Here is a 21,263-nt window from a genome sequence, read left to right on the forward strand (position 1 = left end):
TGTCTTTTCAGTGCCTGCTAGTCATGCTTTTTGATATTCTCTTGTGCTGCCAAACCATTTACAGGTGTAGAACATTAAATGAAGATGCATTTGTTTGTTGATGCTGAAAATTAAGTGCTTTAACTGATAAGTCAAATGAGAATACAGCTGTTGCACCATGACAAAATGCAAGAGTACCTTGTTCTATCAGACTATTTAGTTCCTTCATACAGGGGGTTATTGTACTGCTACAGGGAGGAAAATGCTTGGGTAGAGCTGAGCACTGTAGTGTTGAGTACTGGAGGCTTTTCTCTAGAAGGGCATTTATTTAAACATAGGCTGTGAACTTTAAACTTATGGTAGTTGAGTGATTAAATCAGTCAATGAGTGGTGAATCCAGCTTACTGACCTCTGTGGGCCTAATTATGTGCTTAAATTAAACTCTGCTTTGCCGTGTTCAGTGCTGAGCACCCTCATGGAACGGGTTCTGAAACGAAGCCAGTAGTTATTAAAATACCAAGTGTTGAGGCCTGGGTGGTTAAGATCTATTGTTAGAAGGCAGGTTTTATCAGTAGTATCTTTTTTGTCTGGTTTCTCCCGTTTGAGTGAAAATACTATAAATAAAAGATGTGACTGACAGCTAATAAGAGGCAGCATATCATCAAAAATTGACAATAAGTGATGGTGGAAGTCTGAAAGAGACTTGAAAAGGGGCTTTTGCTTCTGCTTTTGACTTTTTTATATCTTTCCTTTTTTACCCATGAGTGAGAAATGCCTTTTTGGTTTATTTTACAATTAATTTTTGAAAATGTTTGATATCCCCTTTCATTAAAAAATTGGCTTGGAGGGCACTTCAGAGGAGCACTGTAGTGAAAGAGTGCCTGTTGGCATTGTTAAATGTTGGTTATTCATTCAAGCAATCTTTCAGTATTATGATTGAATAAAGGTAAGGTCAGAATAGATTAACCTACCAGCCCCTTTAGGTCAAGCCAGAGGCTTTATTGTCCATTGCAGATGAAGCCTTTTGAGGGAATGAAAGCAGTAGTTAGACATTTCACACAGTTTAAATTTACAAGCATTTTCTGGAAGTGGGTAAATAGGTTGTTTGTTGGGACTTGCTGTGGCTGGCCTTCTGTCTGCATTAGGTGGGAACACTTGAAAAATGTAACTTTGCTGGCTTGCACTGGGAGCTGCTTTTGTGCTTTGGTTTTGTCCCAGGTGTCAGGGAAAAGCCTCTCTCTTTATCTTGTGCTGGATAAACATTCTGTTGCTAAGAGTGGTGCTGTGCGAGACATTTACTGAGAGAGAAGATCTTTGCATTGAATTAACTCTGTCCTTTTGGTCTGTTTTCACTTGTTGCTGTTTTGAATGATAAAGTGAGTGTGCCAACAGCACATTTTACAGCCTGAGAAAAGGAAACCCTGATTTTTAGAAGCTGTCAGATGCTTTTTAGATTTCATGTTTTTTGCAGCAGGGAGAACTGACTCAGACTTACTGAAAAATAGCACTTCATTCATTTGTATGGAGTGGTGTTTACTTGTACAATTTTCATGCACAATTTACTTTTATATATGTACATTTTAGTACTGTTAGTTTAGTCAAAGCAAAGCAGTAGCTAGCCTTGCTGCCTGCCTCTGAGGAAAGGAAATCGAAGCTGCTTTTTATGCACTCTAAGCAGACAATACTGTTAATATTACACCAATGCTGATGAAATGATTTTCAAGATTACTGTGGTGTAAGAGGTGGATTTTCAGTAGTCCATCACTGAGAACACAGTGGTGGCAGTTAAATTTTATTGGGAAAAAGAGACCACTTTTTTGGGAGACACCCAGAGAGAATGTTGGGGGTTTTCTTTACGTTATAATCTCCTTATATTCTTTAAAAGAAGTCAAAAGACAGTTCTGGGGACATTTAAGTGCCACAAGTATTAATAATAAGGAGCTTTCTCATGTGAGTAGGAGTTTGATATGAGTTTGATTAAATATTCCCTCTACACTGCCTTGGCACTGCAGTTGGCTGTGGGTATTTTGGAGTTGAAGAGATAGTTTTGGGTTTTCTTCTTTAAAGTGAAAATGTTGTTTAAGTAGCTTTGCCCACAGCTGAAATAAGACAATTTTCACAGATGATGGATTTCGTTGTGCAAAATAATTAATCTGTAAGGCCTGATTAAATATATCACTGCTGTGGGCAGGCTTGTTGTATTTGGGCTAGTGCCTAATCCATTTACATGGACAATTTCAGTACTAAGGTTGTCCCACTGTTTTTCCCCTTTAAAGTTTTCAGTATTTCCAAGTGTTTTTTGCTGAAACACTTCACTAAATCAAGCTCCTGCATGGATGAGTTTTACTTGAATGGCTCTCTCAAATGCCAGTAGCAGTGATCTGAGTAGGAGGAGCCCCACTGGCACCAACTGCAGTGAAAAATGCCCTCCCCATGAGGAACAGGACAGAGGCAGGAATGGGAGGGCCAGCTGGCTGCTTGGGAGGCACAGCATCAGAATCAGCTCCTGCAAAACCATGCAGTGACACAAAATCTGGGGGTCAGACAGGTTGAATGCAAGCAGGGCCCGTGGGAGGGTTTCATGGAAAGCTGATGCATTTGCTTTCTCTTCATGTTCTGGTCCATGGTGTAGCCTCAAGGTCATAAGCATGGTTTTAGTCCCTCAACAGATGTGTGACTGCTCCAAATGGAACCACAGGCAAGGAGGAGGAAGAGCCTGAGATGAGTAAGGGATGCAGGCTGTAATAGGAGCAGTGTCAGAGAGGGCAGGGTGCCTGTTGTGGTGATCCTCCCTGTCAGCCTCTGGCTCTCCACAGCTGGCTTTCTTGTGGATGCATTTTGGAGCAGGTCACTTGGTCCCACCCAAAGATGTGCCTGCCTGTCTTTACTCCTGTGGCTACAGCCTGAAATGCCCAGCAGAACTACTTAAATGAATGATGAAACAGGACACTTTCATTTTGTATCTCACTTTCCCCTTGGGTAACCCAAAGATTCTCTTCTGAACTTACTGTTTCCTTTGTTGCACTGGTTGTTTTAGGCTTGTATGTAAACAAATGTATTGTTTTAGATGGATGTCTTTGTGGTGATGGTACCTGTTATTTGGCAGAATCTGCCATCCCTGCCCCAATTTCCTCATGCAGTTCCTGCACTCTTTGGGGACACTTCCAATTGTGGCAATTGCTTCATTGTTAGCAGTTGGGTGTGCAGGCTGGAAGTTGCTGTCAGAAGAGGTATGGATAGTCTGACAGGAAAGCTTTGTTGTGGTCAGACAGCAGAGAGAACCTGGCCTCCCTTTTCTGTGTTTTATGGAGTGCTAACAGGTGCCACATAATGACCCACAGACAGCTTGGCTCTGCTCCTGTCATCGTATGCTGAGGCTAATTTGTGGTAATGAGAATCCAAGCACTGATAATTTATTTGTTCTGCCGATGGTCTCTGCACAGAGGCAGAACGAGATACTTTTAAACCTACATCACTTTTCAGTCACCAAATTAGCAGCTGTCAGAGATATGGTGAAAAACTTTAAGCTCAATAGTTTAAAAGATTTCCTGTTCTCTGCACTTGTTTTTACTGTAGGCAATAGGAATTGTTCACTTAGCCTCTGAAGAGAAGCTTCCATGAACAAAGCTTGTTGTTCATAAAAAACTAATTTGTCTTGCTTTTCTGAAATAACATACATTTGACCTTGAGGGTCAGGTGCTGGGACCTGTTCCAGTGTTCTCCCAGCTACAGGAGGGAAGATGAGCTTTGGAGCTCTGTTCTTCTCACTCCTAACCCACAGGGTTTGGAAAGCTGTGCTCACCTTCTGCTTTCTATGGAATGGGAAGATGCTGGTTGGGAAAGCACCTTGCTGCAGTTTCTAACAGCTGCAGTTGCCCTGACATTGCAGTTCATGCACATTGGTTTGCCCTATTGCCATTTGATCCAAGCAGGCAACTTGGGAAGGGCAAGAATGATGGAAAGGGCAGCTTGTTGTAGCAGGCACTTCTGATTGTCAGTGAAATGCCTCAAAGTTAATGCCTAGTTTATCCATATAGTCCTTAAGCAGAAAGATTTTCCTCTGAAAGCCTCCATGGGGATTGGGGATGACTGGATGGTTTCAGGGGATCTTGGGATGGATGACACCAGTGAGCCCATTAATCAACTGATCTGAACTCTCCCAGAAAGGAATAATACACTACACTGCACTCAGGGCTGTGTGGAGTCAAAAACGTTTTCAGTTTTCATTTGGCTCTGTTGCAGTGTTGGTGATACTTATTTTTACTGAATTTAGGACTATCAGCTTTAAATAGGGGTGTCTGGTTAATGGTGTTGATATGCAGTGACAAAACAAAGACTTGGCTGTAGAAGTGCACTCTGGTTTGAAGTAAATTACTACATGAAGTGTAGCCACAATGCTGGAGATGGATGCAGTCAAGAATCAATGAGCTATTTTAAAAAAAAGCCAACCATCACCAGCAGAAACCTGCCAAAGCTCACCACCAGTGCTTCTGGTTCCTGTTATTTACTGCTGGATTATAGAAATGCAGAAGTGTTGTTGTCTAAATAGGTTTTTATAGTCCTGTACTGCTTGGTCATTTACTCAGACAAGTTGTTCCCCACCCTTTCCCACTTGTGTTGTACTCTGCTGACCTTTGAGCTCAAAGTTACAGTCTCACAGCAGTGAGTTCTGCAGTCTTTCATTAGCAAGGCAGAGAATGTTCAGTTACAAAACACTGCCCGAACCCGTGGACAAGAAGGTAAAGGACCAGTCTTTGCCCTAAAACCTCCATCTTGTACCATATATATTACTATATCCTAAAACCCCAAACTCTAAATTCTCCACCCTGTGATATCACACACTTCTATTCAAACTCCACACCCACAATCCCAGTTTTGTCATTCCATTTTGGAAGCTTCTCCACGGCCCCAGGTCAATGCAGTGTTCTCTTGGGGGTCAGTGCCTGGCAGCACAGAAAGTCTGAAATTCTCAGCATCCCGAACTCCAGCAGGCCAGGGTGCAGAATTTGGTTTGGCTCTAGGCAAACAATGTTTTCCACCAGAGGGAGTGGCTCCACTGGAGTGTTTGTGTCCCCATCCTGTTCCAGGGCAGGAGTGGATCTGTGTTCTCCAGCAGCAGTGAGAGCTGGGCTGTGCATCCAAGGCTGGAATATCCCTTCCCAGCTGTGCATCCAAGGCTGGGTTATCCCTTCCCAGCTGTGCATCCAAGGCTGGGTTATCCCTTCCCAGCTGTGCATCCAAGGCTGGAATATCCCTTCCCAGCTGTGCACCCAAGGCTGGAATATCCCTTCCCAGCTGTGCATCCAAGGCTGGAATATCCCTTCCCAGCTGTGCACCCAAGGCTGGAATATCCCTACCCAGCTGTGCATCCAAGGCTGGAATATCCCTTCCCAGCTGTGCATCCAAGGCTGGAATATCCCTTCCCAGCTGTGCATCCAAGGCTGGGTTATCCCTTCCCAGCTGTGCATCCAAGGCTGGAATATCCCTTCCCAGCTGTGCATCCAAGGCTGGAATATCCCTTCCCAGCTGTGCACCCAAGGCTGGAATATCCCTTCCCAGCTGTGCATCCAAGGCTGGAATATCCCTTCCCAGCTGTGCATCCAAGGCTGGAATATCCCTTCCCAGCTGTGCATCCAAGGCTGGGTTATCCCTTCCCAGCTGTGCATCCAAGGCTGGAATATCCCTTCCTAGCTGTGCATCCAAGGCTGGAATATCCCTTCCCAGCTGTGCATCCAAGGCTGGGTTATCCCTTCCCAGCTGTGCATCCAAGGCAGGAATATCCCTTCCCAGATGTGCATCCAAGGCTGGAATATCCCTTCCCAGCTGTGCATCCAAGGCTGGAATATCCCTTCCCAGCTGTGCATCCAAAGCTGGGTTATCCCTTCCCAGCTGTGCATCCAAGGCTGGGTTATCCCTTCCCAGCTGTGCATCCAAGGCTGGAATATCCCTTTCCAGCTGTGCACCTAAGGCTGGAATATCCCTTCCCAGCTGTGCATCCAAGGCTGGAATATCCCTTCCCAGCTGTGAGCTGCCTGCTGGTGGAGCACTGCTGGCTGCCTTTGGGGCTGTGGGTGCAGGAGCCTGTGTTCATCCCCAGACACAACCAGCCTTAGCTCAGCTGCTGCTGGTCCTTGTTGAAATGGAAGCACAGCTCTTTGTCTGCAGACTTCAGGCACCTGTGGGCAGTACCTCAGTGTGGCTGTACTGGTGCTGCAGACAGATAAAGGGAGGGACAAGGAAGGGAAGACGTGTTTTCTGAAGTGGAACATCATATGCCATAGGATCCCTCTAAAAAAGTATTTTGTAGATTTCTAGAGACCTCTGAGGGGAAGGAATTTTGTCCTATGTAGTCTCCTGGGGTGTTTGCTGCAGGACTGAGAGATGCTCCTTTTGTCCTTGATCTTGGCACGGTTGGGCAGCTTTGCCCTAAATGAGGGCATGGGCAGTAAATGAAAAGGGAAATCTATTAGAAATATGAACATGCTTCCCTCTTACCATGGAGACTGATAATTCCAGAGCTTGCCAAGACTAGGCCAAGATGTACAAATTATCCAATGGTGTGATTATCCATTGTTGGGCTCACTGCCCCTTAATTCCCTTCTCCCCAGGTTATCTTTTGGTTGTCACAACAGAATTGGCAATGTCAACTATGTGCTAATGCTGTTTAATTGTGCTTCAGTTCTCCTGCTTTAAACACACTGCCTAGTTATTCCATGGTGTCCATTGATCCTGAAATTTTACCATTACAAATATATAAGTTTTAATCTTCCATATGCCATGTATGGTTTTAGAGCCCAGGGCTTTGCTAAGATTTCAGTCTTTGCATGTGGAGTGGTGGAAGGGGGTGTTAAATTCTTTCCTGTAATTGTTCCTCTCTCAGTAAAATAAAACATTTGCAATGTGCTGTTCCCTAATGCTCTCACCTTTTATCTTCTGAATGTGCAAAATTAAAAATAAATCTTGGTGGAGGCCTGTGGAGGACTGTGAGTAAATATTAACATTGCATTGTAAATGGAGATAATTGAACTCTCTGTGCTGCTTATGTGTTCTGTCTCTAAACTTTCTGAATGGTGTGAGGTTTGTTTTTTTTTTTTTCCCTTTCTTTTTTTGGCTGAAAGACTACCTGTGATGCTTTGGAATAATATCTTTTCAGAAGTTGTGTGTACATTTTTGTCAGGATTCTAGATTCAGATTGATGCTTTTATGCTGTACATTACTGAAAGAATTAATGTTTCTTACTTGGTGTCTTGTATTATTCCGTTTTTAATAGAAATTGAAATCAGTGTTATGTATTATCCATGAATAGTTAAATAGTTTAAGAAATTTACTTTATTTTTACATACAAGTTGAAAATTAAATGGGGAAAACCCCCAAATAAAGTCACCTTTAAAATTTTCCTGTAGTGCCTATTAAACACAAAATAAGCTGTGCAGAAGTTAATTCCAGCCTCTCATGTCCTCTAAGACTGTGTGCCTCTAGATTCTTCCCATAATGTTTCATTTTCCATAGAGTACATTACAAAAACCAAGTATCTGATGGGTTTTTATGGTTTTCACTCTTTTTTCAAGGTTATTTCAATTGTACTGAAAAGATAGTTTCCCTAATCAAACTACTGATCCCATTCTATGTTTCCTTAATAGTGCTCCCCTCCTGCATCTACAATACACCTTTTATCCTGTATTTTCCACTGTAGCCTGTGCTGCTGGTCACCTGTGATCTAAATGTCGGGTACTGTCACAGTCCAGCAATTCCAGCCTTTTCTCCCAGTATAAAAGTTCAGATGGGAACAGTTCTGGCTTTTCCTGTGCACCCTTTCATGTTAAAGATGTGTGAGCTGTAAAGATTCTCTGTGCCTTCACAGCCAGGGTTTATCCACCTGTGATGCTGGTGTTTCATCAGCATCCCTAACTCCTCTGAAATGTAAATACCTGTTGATCTTGGTAATTTCTGTGTGTTTCTGATTGCATTAATGTATCCCTTGGCTGCTGCTTGTCATTTGGGCAGCTTGTTAGGAAGAAGAAATCACAAGTCTTTTAAAACAATACAGGAAAAATCAGAAGAATAATGGAGGAAACAAGAAAATTCTGATGATTTTATGCTTTTAAATCAAGTGGAAAAATAAATGAAAACCTAGGAAGGATGCTTAATTCTAGCTGTAGAATGGAAATCACTTTCCTGCAAACCAAATTCAGTAATGACCACGTCCACATAAGTCTTTATAGGGTAACTACAGCTAGTGACTGTATTGTTAATAGTGGGTTTCTCCTTAAACATAGGCAAACCCTCCACTGAGTCTTACCTACTACACCAAAATGATCTTTTATCCAGTGGCAACCAGCAGTCACTGTTGGCAATGCCCAGCATTGTGAGCAGCTCTCTGTTACAGGAGTTGCTGTGTGCAGGTTTGCTTTGTGAAATGGTGCAGTTCTTCCTGAGCAGTGCATGTGCAGAGCTGTGCTTCTGGAGAACTGGAGAATATTGCCAGAAGCTTACACTGGAAATCATTATATACTTCTCAGTGTTGAAGTTTTTGCCTGGTTACTGGGATTGCAGTGCTTTGACTGCTAAGCAAAAGTGCTGTATAGTTTAGATATCTTTGTAACATGCAATTTATTAAATACAGATTTTATGGAACTGTTTGGCCTGAGGCTTTGCAAGGACAGGATGATGTGAGGTGGTGAGAGAAATAAACATTAAATACATTTAAAAGGAAACAGCAAATCATCCCGATAAGATATCATCCATTTAGCCTTGATAATCATCATGTAAACTTTCTTCCTGAGCTTGGCTGGCTGTGGCTGCCATTTGATGCCTAGAATGTCAGCAATTTGGGGCAGGGACGGTCTCTTCATCATCTATTTATAACTGGTTCTCAGGCAGTGTGGGTAGAAATCTAATGAACACACACATATATATCACACACATATATTGTGATCATGTATTTGGTTATCTTCTATCCCTGTCCGTATTTCACCTGTTGGTGTTTGTATTTGTCTTTTTCTTCCTCTTTGTTCTCCCCAGTGCTTTGTAGGCTGTTGTCTGAATTTTCAGAGTAGAAAAACATGGTGGAACTTAGCCCAACAAGCTAATGAGGTGTTAGTTGAGATAGAAAACACGAAGATGGCTGGAGAAAAGATTCATTCATTAAACAAAAAACAAAACAAAACAAAACCCCAAAAAACCAAAACAAAATAAAAACACAAAAAAACCCACGAAAAAAAACCCCCAAAAGCCTGCAAAAGCAAAGTGAGCAAATGAATCTGAGGGCTTGGCTACCTGGTACCTCCTTTAGTGTCCTTTCTTAGGAGTTGCACACCTCGTTCACAGCCACGTTCTGACATTTCTGTTGTCTCCTCTAGTTCTCTAGAAGGTGGGTGGTTTTCTCCCTTTATTTCCCTTTTGTTCTCAAATGGTATTTCCATCAGGAAATTCCCATCCTGACTGCCCAGTCTGATTTCATCCAGTCCCTCAGCCCAGTGACTCTGCTGCTGGCTGTGGCAGTGCTTCAGGGGATCTTCTGAAATCCAATTGTTCCCCCTGCAATCAAGACTCAAGTTCTTGCTTGCCAAAGTCAGGCTCACATTTTGAGAAGGAGGTGGGTGAAGACCTGAGAAAGGATGGGTTCTGACAAATTTCTTAATAAGAGCATAAGTGTATGAAGATCCTGCACAAAGGATTTTTTTTTTTGTTTTTTACTTTTATTCCAAAGTGGTTTTTGGAATGAAAAGACCTCTGACTGTCACTTTAGGGTCATTTCAATGATAATTCAGCTTTTTATTATGCATCCTTCTCTCCCAAAGACGATCAGTTGTTAAAAATTCCTTTTGTTGTTTTATTAGCCCTTTTCTTGTGAATTTGAAAACAGGAGAGGCATTTTCTTAGGCCACTTCTGGATCCAAAATTGTAGATGTTTTTTGATCAAGAGTATTGGTACTGCAATATTATAAATGTTGGGCAGCTCAATAAAAATATGAGTAAAGCCCTTATAGATAACTTGGTGTGAAAGGACTAATTTACTGGAAATTCTTCATTTTCACCATTGCATTTTCAGAATTAAAAAGGTTAAGAGAGCAGAACTGTCAAAGCAAGTATATTCAGGGGAGCACAGGAAATAAGATATAGGTTCCAGTCTCAGCTCTGTGCCCCAGTGGCATTTCAGTTTGCAGTGTGCCAACTGTAGACTCAGTGGATGAATACTGTACTCAGAAAATTAAATATTTTTTTAGGTTTACATATACACCACCATTGGTGGTTTTTTTTTTTGTTTTTTTTTTTTTTTTTGGCCTTGGTTTAGAAGGCAAAGGTATAGTAACTTGGATTATTTCAGGGTTTTTAGCCAACTTAGATTATTTTGGGGTTTTTAGCCAAATTCATGAATCTGTTCTGCAGATGTAATCTGTTTCTGCTTTTAAGGATATTTGAATGTATGCCTTTTAGTAATGCTGTGTAACATAATGCATTACTGATCTAAACTGTTATGTGTGTCTAGTTGTAAAAAAAAGAGAATAAAGTTTTCTTTTGACACAGTTATTGACAGAAAGTGCCTCATTGCTGTTGTGGGGTATTTGATTTATGGGCTGGGGCTGCATATAAAGCCCCAAGTCAGTGTGACAGTCCTGGGAATATCACAGTTCCTGTAACACAAGAGGCAGGAGCACAGACAGATGGAGGGTGTGCAAAAGCAACAGTGTCGTGTTTTTCTCTGTAAGAGAGAGCGTTCCGAGTTGTGTTGGGATTTTTAGATCAGATTTCAGAATTCATATTTGATCTTAGTGCACAATTATCTTGATAATCTGGAATGTTATGGCTTGCTGGTCGCCTGTCAGCTGAGAGCTTTGGGGTTGGCAGCTTGGAAGATACTTTAATTTAAAAAGAGATGTACTTGATTTTAAATGAGCTTATTCATGTGTTTACTTCAGACAAAACATGTTCAAAAGTTTTTAGACTTGTAGCAGACTTATGAGGTGAGGAAGCTAACCCTGCTGGTGTGGGTTTTTTTGTGACTGTCCTTTATATTGTGATTTTTTTTTGTTTGTTTGTTTTTGTGATTGTGTTGTGGCAAGGGGAGCAGCACTTGGACCAGCCCTGTGTGCACCACTGTGGGGTGAGTGGCAATTTTAAGGAAATGCCAGTATATCAAAGTAGCTGCTATGCTGCAGCCATGTAGAGGTGTCTGCTCACATCCATGGTATGTGAACACAATTCTCACTAAAACTGACTCTGCCATATGATTTTTAATGGACACAGCTTTTCATCTGTCCTCAGAAATACCAGTGAAATGACACGTGCAACATACCAGATTGGAAGTTAATGTGGATTCCTGGTCCTGTGCCTTTTTCATGGACATCTGTTTGGATTGCATTCCTCCACTTCGGGCTGTGTAGATGGAGTGTAAATATTTTGGAAGCGGCTATTGGATTTGCCTTTTGTTTGCTATTTTCCTGAGAGTTGGGGTTTCCATAATGAAGTACTGAATCTCTTAACTGTCACCAACCTGACAAAAAGCTCAAGACATTCTCTCTACACTCAGATATCTTAGATTTGGGGATTAGGAAGATTTGTGTTATAAATAAAATGTGCTGCATTGGTGCTGCTCCCTAGCAGCTTCCCATTGACCCTTCCCCTGTTCTTCAGACTTGGTGTGGAGGAGCTCTGGGCTTTGCTGTGAATCTGAGTGAAAGCAGGGTAAGAGTAGGACTTGGAAGTAGGGGATTCATGGGTCATGTCTTCCCTGCATACTCCCACATCCTTCCCTCACTCTTACAGGCCTATTCATAACAATTAAAGGGTGGTTTTTCTCAGATGTGAGAGGATGCAACAGCTTTGTCCTGCTTCATCTGCTCTGAATCTTTTAACTGGAAAGAGAAAGGCTTGAGATTGGCTCTCTTCATTTTCCTGTATTGAGACTTTTGTCTTTGTATTGTACCATGCAAAAACTGGAATCTCTGCAGATGTTTACATTTGGAAGGTAAGTATTGATGCAAAGCTTCATGGATTTTTAAGAGAAAGAAGAGCTTTAATAGTTCTTACCCTTTTTGCCGTAACTGTTTTGCAGTTGTGTAACTTTTTTTCTGATTTGTGCTGCCAAATGCTTGTGAGAGCTTCCTTTAGCCTTTTTTAGATTGCTGTGGGAAAGAGGTATGTCTGTAGGGGATATAATAATTTCTTTACCCTTTCTATTACTGCTTTTGTTGGGTTTCAGAGCATTTATTGTAAACAGAAGGCTATGGACAGGAATAGAGACTTTTCATAACAATCCAATGTATGTCTCTGCTACCAGGATTTTAGAGGTGCATGTGTGGAAACTTTTAGATTTCTTTTTGCCCCTTTTAGCTGTGTTCTGAAATTTCTTTGTAGTGTCTGCATTTTCCATGTACATGACCAGAGATTGCTGGAATGTTTGAAGCCCTGTGCCCCACTGGCACCTTTTGTAGAAGTCACTGCTCTGGGAACATCTCCTCTTCCTTCTCTCCATGACCAGGCTTAGCTTGCTCCAGCCCAGCTGCAGGGTCCTGTTCCACCCAACAGCGCTCATACAGCTGGGTAGACAATAATTTTGGGTGGATAAATAGCATTTTGAGAAATAACAGCTGACAAGCAGACAGAAAGCAGTTATCTAAGCTAGAATGTCTTTTCTACATGGATTTAATCACTTCCTTATGTGTTATATCCTCCTTTTCTCTCTTAGTAGTTTTGGGCCAGCTGGTTGTGTGAAAGTCATAACAGAAAATATAGTCTAATCCCTCTGGAATACCTTCCTTCTGTTTCTACCTGTGCAGATTGCTCTAAGGAAAAGTTTTGGCATGTGGCAAAGAGCTGTTTTTTTTATTTTTTCCTGTGGACTAGAAGTCAAAAATCAGGGCTGTTTCTGCATCTGACTCAGCAGGAAATGATCCAGATGCCAGTCATATAGGTGTGCAGTTAACTTTAAATGTGAGAAATGTTTGTATTTTAAAAGCACAGAGGTGTGTGGGTCACTGAAATGCTCTTGCAGACTGCTAAATCTGAGGCACTTCCTTCCACAGAGCGAATGGGGTGAAAAGAGGCTGTTGGGGTTTGGCAGGACTCACCTCCTGTAGCAAATTGCATCCTTCTTCACTAAATTTGGCAGAAAAGGAGCACATGGTAGTTGTAAACATGAGGTATAAAATGCTGGAACACTCCAGACAAAATACTGGCACACAGAATGGGGAGTAGGTCTAAAGGTACAAATACAAAAATCTAAATTTAAGATATTGTTTTAATTTTTTTAATGCTTTAAACTGCACACTTCAGAAATACTAACTATTTCAAGTATAGTCAGCTGGGAAAAATGGTCAGAAAATGTGAAAGCCACCAAATTTATTACCAAAAAAGTTGGCGTTTGGGGGCACTAGCAAAAAATAGTGAAATTAAAGAAACAGCAGACCATGTGCAGGAGGGTGAATCCTTGTAAGCCAGACTGCTGTTGTGTTGATTGTTTTGGATTAGTTATGAATATGTCAGTCTTCATGTATGTAACTAATTTCAGTACCCTTGGGAATAATGAAAGGGTGTATCTGTGCACTGGGAGTAAAGGGAATTTTAGTGATTCAGAAGTGTTTCCTTGAGGAGTTCCTGCTGAAGCCACTGCTGTCCTGAAGTCGCTGTAAGGATTTATGTAGCAGTGACTGATATTTATGACTCTCATGACGGTGAGAGCTTTCAGGCATGCAGGTTCTGTCCCTGAGCATGAAGCTCCTGAACTGTGCTGGCAGATAATAGGTGGGTATAGTACCAGTGAGTGATGAAGTAGCTCTTACCAAGATGAATATTGTTTTTTACCTGCAAACACAGGAATGAGAGCGCCTTCTCTGATTTAAATGAATGTAGTCTTTACAAAACATCACATAGCATTCACCTTGGCTGTGGTCCAAAAGGAGTTAAAAACCCTGATTATCTTTGCACTGATTTAATTGAGCTTGGGCCCTGGCTCCGAGGATAGAATGAAACTAAAAGTTTTCAATTATGATGCCAAGAAAAGGGAAGGGTTCCGTTTCCCCAGTGAAGATTACTTTATTGGGATGTGCCATGGAATATATGGTTAAGTGGCAAATGAGTGAACTGCAATGGGTACAAGGCAACTTTAACTCATTACTGAGAAACCTCCTCCTGGCAGCCTGCAAAAATGGATTCCTGAGAGAAGGATCATCCATGGGGTCCTGCTGGGGGACAGGAGAGCGTCGGGAAGTGCCAAAAGAACATACAAGAGACAAAAAAAGGTAAACTACTGATATATACATATGCAAAGAGAGGCAGGCACATGCTATTTTTTATTTGGACTTAATAATACAATATATGGAGATTTAGTCCTGCAGAGGAAGTAAATGTATAAAGAATCAAAACCCACTGCAGTTAATTTTTGTTGAAAACAAAATTACTCTTATGACCTCCTAATGTTTTAGCTAACATGCTAAATACAGCAGCAAAAATACTCTTTCACCACCACCTCCCTCCAGATTTTGAGACTATTTATCATACCTACCTCATTTTTCCTGCTTTGTATGTGCTGGCAAAATTTGGAAAAGATGGAGAAAGAGGATCAATGCTTTGATACTCAAATGTGCAAAGGGTTAGAGAGAAGGTTAGGGTTCAAACCAAACAGATATTTTGTTTCATTAATACAGTGGGGAAGGAAAATTGATTGCTTTTCTATCTGAGACCTTCAGATTTCTGCGGCTGAAGAATTTCTGTATCCAGAATGTCAAATTGTGTCATAACAGAAGCCATCCTTCCCTATTAACCCTTCATTTTCCTATAGCCTCAGCCCGCCTTCCTTCCAGCAAAGCTGTTACTGATGAGTCAGGGACGCTTCAATTGGAGAACAGGAAGTGTCATTTCAGTAGTCTGAATCAGAATTTGTTTGTGTAATTTTGTTTGTTTAATTTCTTTGTGTAATTTTTTGCATTGTAATCTAGACATTTTTCAATGGGCTGTGAGGTATGTCATCTCATTTTTTTTAAGCATTCACCAAACTTCCTCCCTCCCTTTTTCTTAAGTATGTTCGTGAGGTCTGAGCAGCAAGACTAACCTCAGCAATGATTTTACTTTTGCAGAAAGGAATACCCAAAAATTCAAGGACGAATAAGACACGTAAAAAAAGCTGTATAGAAAGAAATCCGTACTTGCACATCTACCCACTGTAGGCTTAGAAATAATGTGCTGATGAATAACAAAGATAAAATAAGGCTGGGGATGGCACAGCTTCAAGGAAAATGCAAAGAACTAATGAAGGTTTCAAAGATCTTTAGTTATCTCTCTGTATCAGAAAACTGATTCTCCTCATGGCTCCTTGCAGGTGGAGTAACTTGAGTGAAGGCTTTGGAGTTACACCAGGTGTAACTGCTGTAAATTACAGCAGCATGAGACCCACGGTGATTTATCTTGTGATGGCAGAGACAAATCTTATCTGAAGATTCCTGGTTTTGTAGAGGATGAAACGTTCATTTTCTTGTCATCACTCAAGGCAATAGATAGTTTTATCTAATTTTATAATCTGTCTGAGGAGAGCAGTTTTGAGGCTATAAACTTTATTTAAGGATGTGCTTTCTTGTATTTCTGAAACCATCATCAAGGTCTTTTCCTCCAGCAGACATCTTTTCTATAGGTCTGCTTTTGATCTTATTTTATGACTGATGGCCTTTATAGCAAGTTTTAGTGAGTTTTTATTTCAAGATCAGTAAAACTGAAATACTAGAAGCAAAGTGCAGGCTTCCAGCCCACCCAGCGTTCCCCTCACACACTGTGACACACCTTTTGGGACTGCTGTCATACCAAGTGCCACCAGGCCATGTGCTGGGCTTGGTGGTGCAGCACAAGGTCCTGTGTAAGCAGGAATCAGGATGGAGCTGTTCTGGCACTGCATCTTGCTTAGAAATTGTGTGGTAAGATTGCAGGCCTGACAGGATGGAAGCACAGTCAAATGTGAATATACCAATCTGCATTGCTTGAAATAACAAAACCAGCCACGTTATCCGGCACCTCAGAGTTCTGAGGACTTTGGGTGCATTTGCAGTGGGTAAGGCTGCTGGAGGAGGAGAGGATGAGGAGGCAGTTCCCTGTGTTAGTGTGGTTTCCAGGCACTTTCTCTGTGGGAAGTGCTGGGGAGCAGCCCCACACGTCTGCACCCAGGCCCAGCAAGAGCTGCTGACAGAATGCGTTGTCTTTCCATGGCCAAGCCTGAGAGAAGGGAATGGACGTGCTCATGTGCATCAGCATCACTGCCTGCTTATCCTGACCAGAGAGCACCGTGCTGTAAACCCAGGATGAATTTCTGAAGACAGCCCCCTTCTCCTGGCAGAGATGTCTGGAGACGGGGAGATGGGAAATGGGAGCTTCGGGGTCCTGGGTCCAGGTTTCCCCTGAGGCGCCTGGATGGATGGTGATGGTCCTTTCCAACCAGACTGGGTGTTGGTAAGGCCCAGTGTGACAGCTGCTCTTCACGAGCACAGGCTCACCCAGGGCAGGAGGAGCTGGGCTGGGCTCAGGTCCTGGCAGTGATTCTCCCTGCAGCAAGGGACAGCTCCCATCCTCCTCCCGTGCTGAGTGCCTCAGGTTACAGTGTGAGGTGTAGCCAGCAGTCTGTATTCTTGTCACCATCTCCCTAAGCTGCTAAAACCAGGCGGGGCAGTGCTCTTGGTCTCTTCCATGACTCAGTGCTGAGAGCTCCCTCTGAGGGCTCTCTTCTGCTAACAGGCCATCAAGTCTCATTGCATGACTGATAAAATTCCATCATCCCACTGGGAGATGCTCCAACCAGGGGAAGGAACCAAGCATTCCTACCTGGATATAAGCTGAGGTTGGGAACACCACAGCCAGCCCTCACCTACTGCATTCCCAGGGAACAAGAGCTACATAACCACCACTGAGCCTTCAGAGGAAGACCAGACCCTTCTGCAGGATCACCACTTCAACAGGACCACATCTACCCCTCCAACAGGACTGCAGCCACCATTTAATGGGACTGCTGCCACCACCCTGACCAACAGGGTGCCAGGTTGTATCCTGACTCTGTCAGTTTAAGCCAGTGTTATCTGCTTTTATTTTAATTTTCCTATGAAACTGTAGTTGTGGCTTGGAAACTCTATCTGGTTTGCTTCCAAAGTAGTGTACCAAGAGCAAGAGGAGCTGAGCTCAGCCCCTCACCCACATCTCTGCCCTTCTCAAGAGAAAAGCCCAGGTAAGAATAGCCAGTTGCACCCTTCCCCCTCCTCCTTCTCCCAGCCACATCTTCTGTTCTCTTAAGTACCAGTTATCATTGTCCCGGCAACAAATGGGAGAAAATTCCATAAGAGAAAGAAAGAAAAGGAAAAATCTTAACCCCCAACACATTCCTTCCTCAGAGGCAGCTCTGCATGATTGCAAACAAATCCTGACTGTTGACTCCTAATTGTACAGGCCCCTTTTCTCTAGTGAGTATCTGTGGTTTTATTTTGTGCAGTAGAGCAGCCAGTTTAAGGCCAGCTTTGCTCTGACACAGTGAGCTGTCATGTTTTGTTTTCATGCTTCATGCAGTGCTGTCCAGGAGTGGGAGTGGGCTTGGTTAGCCACCCCCTCCCTGTGGTGTCTCTCCTCACAGCCTGGTTTAGCTTTCAATCTCCTGAGAGCATATCCACACAGTTATCCAGTTTTTGTGTGACCCTTCAGGAGTGTCATCACAGCTGGGGTTGTCCTGGGCTGGGCTCAGCCTCAGCTGGGGCAGAACACGGCACTGTTTTGGTTTGAAAAGCCAGGTGTCTGCTAAGAAAGGCAGGAGCCTCCCCTGAAATGGAAAATGCAAACCCCCTCCCTCTGAATTGTTATAATTTGGAAATTAAGAGGCTCTCAGGCAAAGGTATAAGAATAGGAATGACAGTTCTTTACTAGGGAAGAAAATAGAAAGAAAATAAAAATGGATTAATCCAAAACAACACTGCCAGAATCCAACCTGGCCCCCTGTGTGTCAGGGAGGTGGCAGCAGCCCCATCCCAGGGTGGCTCAGCCCTCCTGCAGTGCCAGCTGTGCTTCTGCTGGAGCAGGATCCTGCACAAGGGGGGAGTTTTCCTCTGGAGCTCCAGGGCTGGGGGAGATGGGCCTGGGCTCCTCTGGGAATGCAGTGGGGGAGAAAGCTGCTCCTCTGGGAATGCAGTGGGGAAGAAAGCTGCTCCTCTGGGAATGCAGTGGGAAGAAAGCTGCTCCTCTGGGAATGCAGTGGGAAGAAAGCTGCTCCTCTGGGGATGCAGTGGGAAGAAAGCTGCTCCTCTGGGAATGCAGTGGGAAGAAAGCTGCTCCTCTGGGGATGCAGTGGGAAGAAAGCTGCTCCTCTGGGAATGCAGTGGGGAGGAAAGCTGCTCCTCTGGGAATGCAGTGGGGAAGAAAGCTGCTCCTCTGGGAATGCAGTGGGAAGAAAGCTGCTCCTCTGGGGATGCAGTGGGAAGAAAGCTGCTCCCCTGGGAATGCAGTGGGAAGAAAGCTGCTCCTCTGGGAATGCAGTGGGAAGAAAGCTGCTCCTCTGGGAATGCAGGGGGCAAAGGCTGCTGTGCTGTTCCCAGGTCAGATTGGATCCAGGTAGGAATGCTTGGCTCCTCCCCTGGGCAGAGCATCTCCCCATGGATGATGGAATTTTCTCAGCCGTGCAGGGACACTCACTGGCCATGAACAGCAGAGATCTCCTGGAGGGAGGATTGGCTGTGGGAGAAATAAAGAAAAAACTGCCCAAAGAACAGCAGAGAGCTGCCCCAGCTCTGGCAGATGGCAATGGAATACATGCCCCCAGCCACACCTTCCAACCTAAGACAGGCACTCGGTGTCTGCAGCACATCAGTTGAAGATGCTTCGGGTCTTCCAGCCTAGGAGGGCTGTGCTGCACAGTCCAGTTTGTGTGAAAAAGAATCTGAACACTCAGTATATTGTTGTTCTCTCAAAAAAGTTTCTGGGTGCCTCAGGACAACTCATTCTCATCTTCCTTCCACAGCCATTTGCTGTGGCTCACTGGCTGCACAAGTCAGGGTCAGCCCTGGATTCGTGCGCTTTGAAGACAGACAGACACATGGTTAGGTTCTTTATTGGCTCGGGACCAAAGAACTCAGCATTCTGGAGATCAAACATTTTGATTTCGTACAAGTTTTATTGGTCTGCCAGGATATGAGTTTCAACAGCCTGAGGGCTCTTGAGTCAAGTAATTCAAGTCTATTTACACACTAACCTTTGAATTTCTCAGATTCACATGCATGACAATTTGTTTAAATAAAAAATTGGATATAAAAATGGAATTAAGCCTTTATGATGACCTTTAGAGTAATTTGGACCCATTCTCATCTTGGCTTGCTATTTAAAACTGATGCAGTTATTGATCCATGATGTGGGAAATGAAACTTTATCTGAAATGGTTTTAGTATTTGTGCTGAGCTGTAAGTGAGAAAAGGCTTTTTTTCTTGTTAGTATTTGGATGCTATTTGTGATTGGTTGTTTTTGTTTCCGGTGTAGCTTATAAGCATAGAGAACTGTGGATATGTTCATTCTTTTATTTTCAAATTTGGGCTCTGTTTAAATTCTTCATTTGGTTTTATCTCAGGTTGTGCTCATTGCATGATGGAGGAGGACCTTGGCATTTTAGTTCTTAAAGAGTTTTACTCTTCAATTAAAAAAAAAAGTAATGAATCTTTTAAATATGTATATTGTATATTTTTCATCCCTCTTAGTTTCGAGAAGAATTTAATGTTGTTGGGCTACATTATATTAATTAAAGCATTGGCTCTATATAGGATGTCTTAGAAGAGGCAATTACAGAGAAGGAACTTGAATATGCTTTGCAGTGGAAAAACATGTGTAAACTTCAGCTGTGCGGTTATTTTGTTTTTTAAAAACTTGTAACTCAGAAAAGTCCCAGAATTTATTTCAGAATTATTCTGAGTTAGGATTGTGGTCAATCAACATAAAATTATAGATCAAGTTGAAATGGATGGGAGGGTTACACCAAACCATTTCCAAAAGAATGAAAAAAAAAAAAAAAGTGGGCGAATCACATTCTCCTTAAAATCTATTTTGAAAATGTAAGTAATAATTCTGACAGCAGCAAATCTGAACCCATATAATCTGTTGACCAAAAAGATTGTGCCTTGTTATTTCCTCTCGTTTACACCAGGAGATTTCCACATGCAACATCTTTACTTTAAGGTCTGAGCCATGACCTTGTGTTATCTATTAAACAACTGGAAAAACACACTGAGATAAGGCATGTGAACACTGTGTAGTGTGGACACTATTGCTTATAAATTAGGGAACAGAATTAATCAAAACTCTGTGTGTGCATCTTTGGCTGGTACCAGGGAGAATTTAAAAAAAGAAAATACCCTCCTCCTATTTTTTAATGAAAAACGATTTTTTTTTTCAATCAGCATTCTTGAAGTGTGGCATTCCTTTCTAAAAGAACCCATTCAGCACATCGGAGGGGCTCTGGGAGTTCCCTGCTGTCCCTGTGTGGGATTAGAGTGTTTCTATTTACAATTCATCAACTTGATTCAAATCAGAGCCAGACTGAATCTTAGCTCTGTGAATGTTCTTCAGCATCTCTGACTAAACAGATCTGTTTTACCCTGGAACAGAACTCCTGTGCTTTGCAGTCACACCTGCAGTCAAAAGACTCCTGTTGATAATGTTAGAATTCCAGAACAATAAAGCTAAAAATCCCACCTAGATCAGCATTAGCAGCACTTGGCACTCACTGCATTTTCAAATCAAAATGCTGCTGTTGGGACATCAAAAGTCATGTGCCTGGTGCCTTGTTAGTAACAAAATCCAGCCCAAAACAACAACATAAATACATGTCAGTGCCTCAGACTAACCTTGGAGAGCTTCTCACTGTGGGCAGCAGAATCTCCTGGTGAAAAATAATACTTATTAACTACCTTCCCAGTCATATTATCTATTAAATCCACATTGAACATCTTTGCCAGCAGAATAAAATAGTTTTGGCTATACAGCATAGCAATGAGCTATTAAAAAAAAAAAAAAAAGAAAAAAGCAAAAAATTACTACTTTTAATAAAAGAAGCCAGATGCTGACTTCATGTATTCTTGGGTAAAGAAACCCCATGTAAATTCCATGCTCCTCGATGATTCCCCTTAGTGAAATTATATCTAGTGTTTTGATCCAGTGCAATTTTTAATGCACTAACATCTCTTGGCTCGAGAGGCTCTTTACTCTTTCCAAACCAATAAATCTGTGACTGTTGCACTGGGTTGGTTTTCGTGTTTTTGGCAGTACACTAATTCATGTTGCCTGTTGAT

At 42.5% G+C, this 21,263-nt stretch overlaps 1 protein-coding gene across 1 annotated transcript in view; it reads left to right on the top strand.

The window, feature by feature from the left end:
- The window catches only part of LOC100218614 (glypican-5), a 348,060-nt gene that overhangs the window by 23,190 nt on the left and 303,607 nt on the right, over positions 1 to 21,263 (top strand). The gene's annotated exons all lie outside the window — the stretch shown is intronic.

This window comes from Taeniopygia guttata, chromosome 9 (genome assembly GCF_048771995.1).
Source record: "Taeniopygia guttata chromosome 9, bTaeGut7.mat, whole genome shotgun sequence".
In the NCBI taxonomy this organism is placed as follows: Eukaryota; Metazoa; Chordata; class Aves; order Passeriformes; family Estrildidae; genus Taeniopygia; species Taeniopygia guttata.